The sequence below is a fragment of the Ictalurus punctatus genome, chromosome 25, assembly GCF_001660625.3.
Source record: "Ictalurus punctatus breed USDA103 chromosome 25, Coco_2.0, whole genome shotgun sequence".
Lineage (NCBI taxonomy): Eukaryota > Metazoa > Chordata > Actinopteri > Siluriformes > Ictaluridae > Ictalurus > Ictalurus punctatus.
The window spans coordinates 19,500,789-19,508,288 of record NC_030440.2 but is presented as its reverse complement, the minus strand read 5'-3'; the positions used below and the strand labels follow the sequence as shown (position 1 = coordinate 19,508,288).

The 7,500-nt window shown below is 41.2% G+C and overlaps 1 long non-coding RNA gene across 1 annotated transcript in view; it reads right to left on the bottom strand.

Annotated features, from left to right (window-relative positions):
- LOC128629159 (uncharacterized) overlaps positions 1 to 7,500 on the bottom strand; it is a 20,088-nt gene that overhangs the window by 10,660 nt on the left and 1,928 nt on the right. The window lies entirely within an intron of this gene.

Here is a 7,500-nt window from a genome sequence, read left to right as displayed (position 1 = left end):
GGAATATAGACCACAACATGGAGGGATACACACGCTACACACACACACGCTTCATACACACACTTATCAGTACATGTTTATTCAGGACTGTTACACCTCACACACTTTATTGTCATGTTCAAGTGTGTGTTTGAGTTCATGGTTTTCATTAAAATATCTGAATGATTCACTGATTCAAATTCTGATTCACTGACATTAGACAGGAATGAATCTGAGTCATTACAGAATGATTCACTGAGTCTTGTTCGTGACTGAATGACTCACTGAATCAAACTCTGATTTTCTGAATGAAATGGGAGCGAATCCGGATGATTCTCTGATCCAAACACTGTCCTCATGAATCAAAGTGGCTCGGGTTCAGTGCACACACACACACACACACACACACACACACATACACAGCCAAACACACACACACACACAGAGAGAGAGTTGCAAATATGACCCGCATCACTAATGGATGTTTATAAAATAGACAGATTAACATATAACGTGAACCGAACACATGCTCGGCTCCATGCAGAACATGTCCAAGTTCCGCAGTTTGTAACTGAACGAAATGAACGACTCAGTGACCGATAACCATTTAAAATATAAAAGCTAGTTTTAAAGTTTTATCAAGTTTATAATTTATGATATAAGGCAATTAATTAGATGGTAAAAGTGCATCTGAACATCCAAGCAGAAAATTTGAACTAGTGTGAAAAGGTAAAAATGAGAACATCAAATGTAGCGACCAATCAGGTTTAATATGCAAATTAAATGTTTTTGCATATTTTCACATTTTAATGAGTGCAAACACTTCTCCATGGGCAAATTCTGTTTAGAATTTATCTTCCATAAATCTATATACATTTTTGTGCTTTAAAAACGAGCTTCCTGTAATATTTAAAAGTAAAATAAATCCTAATTTTGATCTTTTTAAACAGTTTATACTTGTAGCCGGAGCAGAATGTGAATCCCGGCTGTAGGATGGATCGAAGACAGACATGTGGTTTCGGAAAACGTGCGTGTAGAAGTTTTATAGGGTGACGGACAAATAAAGCATACCAGAAACAACGTGGGGGAAGACACACACACATAAACACACATACACACACACACACACACACACACACACACACACACACACACACACACACACACACACACAGAGATCGGCCTGAAAGCTGGAGTCAGTGTGAGTCATGTTTCACGAGGGCTCCAGTGTCAACATTAAAAAGAAAGAAAAGAAAAAAAGTTGTTTAATGTCCTCCATATGTCTGTGTGAGAACAACGTCCTGCAGATACGAGTGCCGTCCCTCCGTCTCTTCTCTCCTTCTTTATTTTCACCTTCGCTTATTGGGATTAGATTTAAATGACAGTGAAAATATGTGCGTAACCCTGTGGTGACACGGCGCCCGCTTTGATGTTATGCCTCGTTTGTCTGAAAAGAAACACTTCAGCTCCCTTCTTCTTCTTCCTCCTCTCTCTCTCTCTCTCTCACTTTCTCTCTCTCTCCATCTCTCTGTCTGTCTCTCTTTGTCTCTCTGAAGAAGAGAAGTGGGAGGAACAAAGGAGCAAAAGACACACTGCATTTTTAAGATTTTCTGTTTTCCAGGTCAAATGATATCTATAACTCTTTTTAATCATGGTCTTGTGAAAACAGCACCATACCTCAGAATCATAAAATGGAGGAAGGACATCTTGAGTTCCCGCTCGGATCTGGTCCAATCCGGATTGGTCTAATCTGATCTAGTCTGTTCTGGTTTAGTGTGATCTGGTCTGATCTGGTTTAGTCTGGTCTGGTCTGGTCTGGTATTAGCTTTTTTTAATCAACGCTCCAATTTTATTACACAGAACAACCTTCTGGACACCAAGCAGTCCGGCTTCAAAAGCAGTCACTCCATGGAGACTGCTCTGCTTTCCGTCACTGAAGCCTTACGACTAGCAAGAGCAACCTCTAGATCATCTGTCCTCATCCTACTCGACCTCTCTGCTGCCTTTAATACTGTGAATCATCAGATCGTCCTGTCAACTCTCTCCAGCCTGGGCATCAATGGAACGGCTCTGCGCTGGGTGGAATCCTATCTCTCAGACAGATCCTTCAAAGTATTGTGGAGGGGAGGGGTTTCTGAAACTCAGCAACTCACAACTGGGGTTCCTCAGGGGTCAGTTCAGGGTCCTCTGCTCTTTTCTATTTACACTAATCTCTGTGGCCTGTGACTGAGTCTCATGGCTTCTCATATCACTGCTATGATGATGACACCCAGTGTATTTGTCCTTCCAACCTGCATGTCTGAAATCTCGGTCTGGATGAGGGAACACCACCTTAAGCTCAACTTGGAAAAATCTGAGCTTCTCGTCATCCCAGCCTGTCCCTCAATCAACCACAACATCACTGTACAGCTCAACCACACTCAAACCAACCAGGACGGCCAGGAACCTTGGGTGATTCTCGATGATAGCTTGACCTTTACAGACCACATCTCAAAAATTGCACAGTCCTGTAGGTTCATCCTGTACAACATCAAGAGAATCAGACCCTACCTCACCGAACAGGCTACACAGATACTGGTCCAGGCTCTTGTCATATCAAAACTGGACTACTCTAATGCACTACTCTAAGGCCTCCCAGCAATTCCATCAAACTCTTTCAGATGATTCAGAATGCAGCAGCACACCTCGTCTTCAACCAGCCCAAGAGAACCCATGTCACACCCCTCTTCATCTCCTCCACTGGCTTCCTGTAGCTGCCCGCATCAAATTCAAGGCCTTGATGCTCACCTACAAGACCTTGTCTGGAACAGCGCCCCCTACCTCAACTCTCTCCTGAAGGCTTATGCTCCCTCACGCAATCTGTGATCAATCAACGACCGATGCTTTGTAGTACCTACTCAGCATGGCTCAAGGTCCCTTTCCAAAACCTTCACACTAACTGTTCCTCAGTGGTGGAATGAACTTCCAAACTCAATCCGGATACTGTCTTCAAAAAACATCTGAAGACCCACCTTTTCCATGAACACCTAACTAAGCCCTGAAAGGCCAACTCCATATTATTTATTTTAAAAAAATGTAAAAAAAATTTTAAAAACATTTTCTCTGGCTCTTAAACCTCTACTCTGTGCACTTTGCTTCTCTAGAACTTAATTATAAATCGTGTATAGTAGCACTACTTGTATTGTTCTCTGCTTGATATATCGCTTTGCTTGTATTTCCTCATTTGAAAGTCGCTTTGGATAAAAGCGTCTGCTAAATGAATAAATGGGAATGTTTAGTCTGGTCTTGTTTAGTGTGATCTGTGTTGTTTGACTTGGTTAGGTATAATCAGAACTGGTTAAATCTGGGATATTTTGTTCTAGTATGGTTTGGTCTGATTCACTTAAATTAAAGTTCGATTAGATCTGTTTATCTATTGTACATTTTTACATCACAACTGTAGAAAAATAGTAACAAAGAAGAAAATAAGAGCAGGTATGAAACACAGGAAGCCTCTGTGATGGACTGAGAGAGAAAAGGAGAGGCTGTGATGTTGGCTAAATGAGTCTGCAGTGAGGAAAGAACAAAATAAAGTGTGTGTGCGCTGCCAACACACACACACACACACACACACACCCACATGCACACACACACACACACACACACGCACACACACACACACACACACACACACACACACACACACACACACACATACTTTCCAGAGGATCCAAAACAAACACCAATCCAGAAACAGGACGCATCCTCTCCACTGAGGGAGAAGCTGCTCTAATTTCGGTTTCATTGTATTTATTGTTTCTTTCTCCTTTTCTCTCTGATTGTGTTTATCCAATCTCACACTGCATCAGTAAAACATCTGTACAGATCCTCACACTGCAGTTTACAGCTTCAGTAACACATCTGTACAGATTCTCACTGCAGTTTACAGCTTCAGTAACACATCTGTACAGATTCTCACTGCAGTTTACAGCTTCAGTAACACATCTGTACAGATCCTCACACTGCAGTTTACAGCTTCAGTAAAACATCTGTATAGATTCTCACTGCAGTTTACAGCTTCAGTAACACATCTGTACAGATTCTCACTGCAGTTTACAGCTTCAGTAACACATCTGTACAGATCCTCACACTGCAGTTTACAGCTTCAGTAAAACATCTGTATAGATTCTCACTGCAGTTTACAGCTTCAGTAACACATCTGTACAGATCCTCACACTGCAGTTTACAGCTTCAGTAAAACATCTGTATAGATTCTCACTGCAGTTTACAGCTTCAGTAAAACATCTGTATAGATTCTCACAGCAGTTTACAGCTTCAGTAACACATCTGTACAGATCCTCACACTGCAGTTTACAGCTTCAGTAACACATCTGTGCAGATTCTCACTGCAGTTTACAGCTTCAGTAACACATCTGTACAGATCCTCACACTGCAGTTTACAGCTTCAGTAAAACATCTGTGCAGATTCTCACTGCAGTTTACAGCTTCAGTAACACATCTGTATTTAAAAAGGTTTGAGCGTCGTTATAAACCAAAGGCTGTGTTCTAATCCTGTTTTTAATGGCCCCTTGGTAACTTCTGCTCTCTGTATACAGTTGGTCAACATTTACACTCGTTCTGTTATTTTATCAGCTGTAGACTTCAGGAACAAGATGTACCCAGAAGGCATTGCTGTAGTTTTCATTAAAAAAAAAAAGCTCATTTTAATAACATGTCTATTTTCTGCGAGTCTCAGGGAAGAGGTTAAAGACAATGGTGTATTATGAAGATTAACGGGTGTCAGTAGTGTTGCTGTGATTGATGGACGCTGATGGACATGAGCATAGAACGTTTAATTAAATTAAATGTAATCAATTTTTAATCTAGTTAAATGAATGCCAGTGCTAGATGTTTCAGTTTTAATTATATCACTACTTCATCACTCATTTCCTCTGTTTACTTCCTCTCTCTTTTTACTGAAACCTGTGAGCAGTGGAGGAATCTGTGTTATTTATCATGCCCTCATATATGAAATGAGATTCGGTAAGTGGATAGGTGTTTCAGAAAATCTCATCACACATTTTTAGCAAAAAGAAATAAATGTATAGAAGATAAAAAGAGACAAAGAAATAAGTATGAATGATCTGGGGGTGGATCTGAGGAACAGGGGGTGGGCGTGTCAAGCCAAGTAAAAATCTAAAAAATAAAATTGTCTCAGAGCGTGATGATTTCTGTGTGAGTTCTGGTGCTGAAGTTGCGATTTATAAGCATGGATAAGAAGGAAACAGGAAGAGAGGAATCACAGGAGGTCAAAGGTCACAGAGTCATGACCTGCAGAACAAAGCAGGGGATTATAGGATTGAAAGGTCAGTGTGTGTGCAGCAGCTCCACTTTCTCCTCCTCAGCTCATCATCCACACTGTAGACTCACTTATTTACCAGTGAGAGAGTGAGACAGAGGCAGAGAGAGAGAGACAGGGAGAGAGAGACAGAGAGAGAGTGAGACAGACAGAGAGGGACAGAGAGAGATAGAAAGAGAGTGAGACAGAGAGAGAGGTTTAACCAAACCTTTATTGTAACATTAAAAAACAAATATCGTATTCACATGAAATTTTCACCAGACATCAGTATTAACTCAAGAAATGCGGAAATATAAAGAATTCACAACATTAAAGTCCATAAATAAAGTTATGTGTAATAAAGTGGAATGGCACGGGAAAAAAGTATTGAACACGCTAAGAAAAAGCAGTTCTCTAAGGCAAGGTAAGGCAAGGAAGCAGCTGAAATCCGTAAGTAATTATACTCCCTATCTGTGTAAATTAATATTAGCTGGGTTAGTCAATTGATTTTGTTACCAAGATATCACACAAGAAACATCTCATAATGGGTAAAAGTAAAGAGCTCTCCCAAGACCTTCACAACCTTATTGTTGTGAAACATATTGATGGACTCGGATACAGACGTATTTCAAAACTTCTGAATCTTCCAGTAAGCACCATTGGGGCCGATAACCACAAGTGGAAGCAACATCCCTCTGTCATCAACCGGCCACGCACAGGAGCTCCTCACAAGAGCCAAGGACCACTCGGAAAGCGCTCCAGAAACACTTGGAGGCAGCAGATGCCATTGCAACAGAGATCACTACTCGCCTTGCAAGACTCCATTACTAAAGAAAAGGCATGTCGCAGCTGTTTTAAAGTTTGCTACAACTCATTTGGACAAGTCTATGAACTACTGGGAGAGTGTAGTCTGGTCAGACGAGAGCAAAATGGAACTTTTTGTCTGTCATACTACACACCATGTTTGGAGAAGAAATGGCACTGCACATCACCCTAAAAACACTACTCCAAAAGTGAAGTTTGGAGGTGAAGCATCATGGTGTGGGGCTGTTTTTCATCACATGATACTGGCAGACTTCATATAATTGAAGGAACGATGAATGGAGCCCTTTATCGGGAGATTCTTGAGAAGAATTTGCTGCGATCCACCAGGATGATGAAGATGAGACGTGGGTGGAGCTTCCAGCAGGACAACGATCCGAAGCATACAACAAAGGAAACTCTCAATTGGTTTCAGAGAAAAAAAATCAAGGGTCAGGGGTTCGATTCCCACCGTGGCCCTGTGTGTGCGGAGTTTGCATGTTCTCCCCGTGCTGCGGGGGTTTCCCCCGGGTACTCCGGGGGTTTCCTCCCCCAGTCCAAAGACATGCACGGTAGGCTGATTGGCATGTCTAAAGTGTCTGTAGTATATAAATGTGATTGTGCCCTGCGATGGATTGGCACCCTTCCCAGGGTGTACCCCGCCTTGTGCCCGATGCTCCCTGGGATAGGCTCCAGGTTCCTCATGACCCTGAAAAGGATAAGCAGTATAGAAGATGGATGGATGGATGGTGTTAGAATGGCCCAGTCAATCACCTGACTCGAATCCAATTAAACAAGTTTTAAAGACAATATGTTTAGAAGAATGGGCCAAAATCACACCTGAATACTGCGAAACATTAATTTCTTCATACAGGAAGCGTCTTGAAGTGTCATTACAAACAAAGTCTTCTCCATTAAATATTAAATACATTTCAGTTAGTGTGTTCAATACTTTTTCCCGTGTCAGTCCTCTTTATTACACACAACTTTATTTATGGACTTTAATGTTGTGAATTCTTTATATTTCCAGATTTCTTGAGTTAATACTGATGTCTGGTGGAAATTTCATGTGAATAACCTCATTGGAAATATATTTACTGAAAAAAATGTTGATGTGTTCAATACTTATTTCCCACACTGTATGTTCGTCAAGTCCAAGGTTATCTGCACTGTGTAGGATTATTCAGTTTGTATCCACGCCAAATCTTTATGATAGAGTAGTTTCTCTACCGATTGTAATCTGTAGGCTTGGATGCGAATCCTAATATCCACTAAGCCTTGACCTCCTTCTTGAATCGGTAGAGAAAGTGTCGAAGCCCGTATCCAATGCTGTCCATTCCAGAAAAAAATCTACAATTGTTCTCTGTACTTAAATCATTTCATCGGATGAGTCCATAACAATT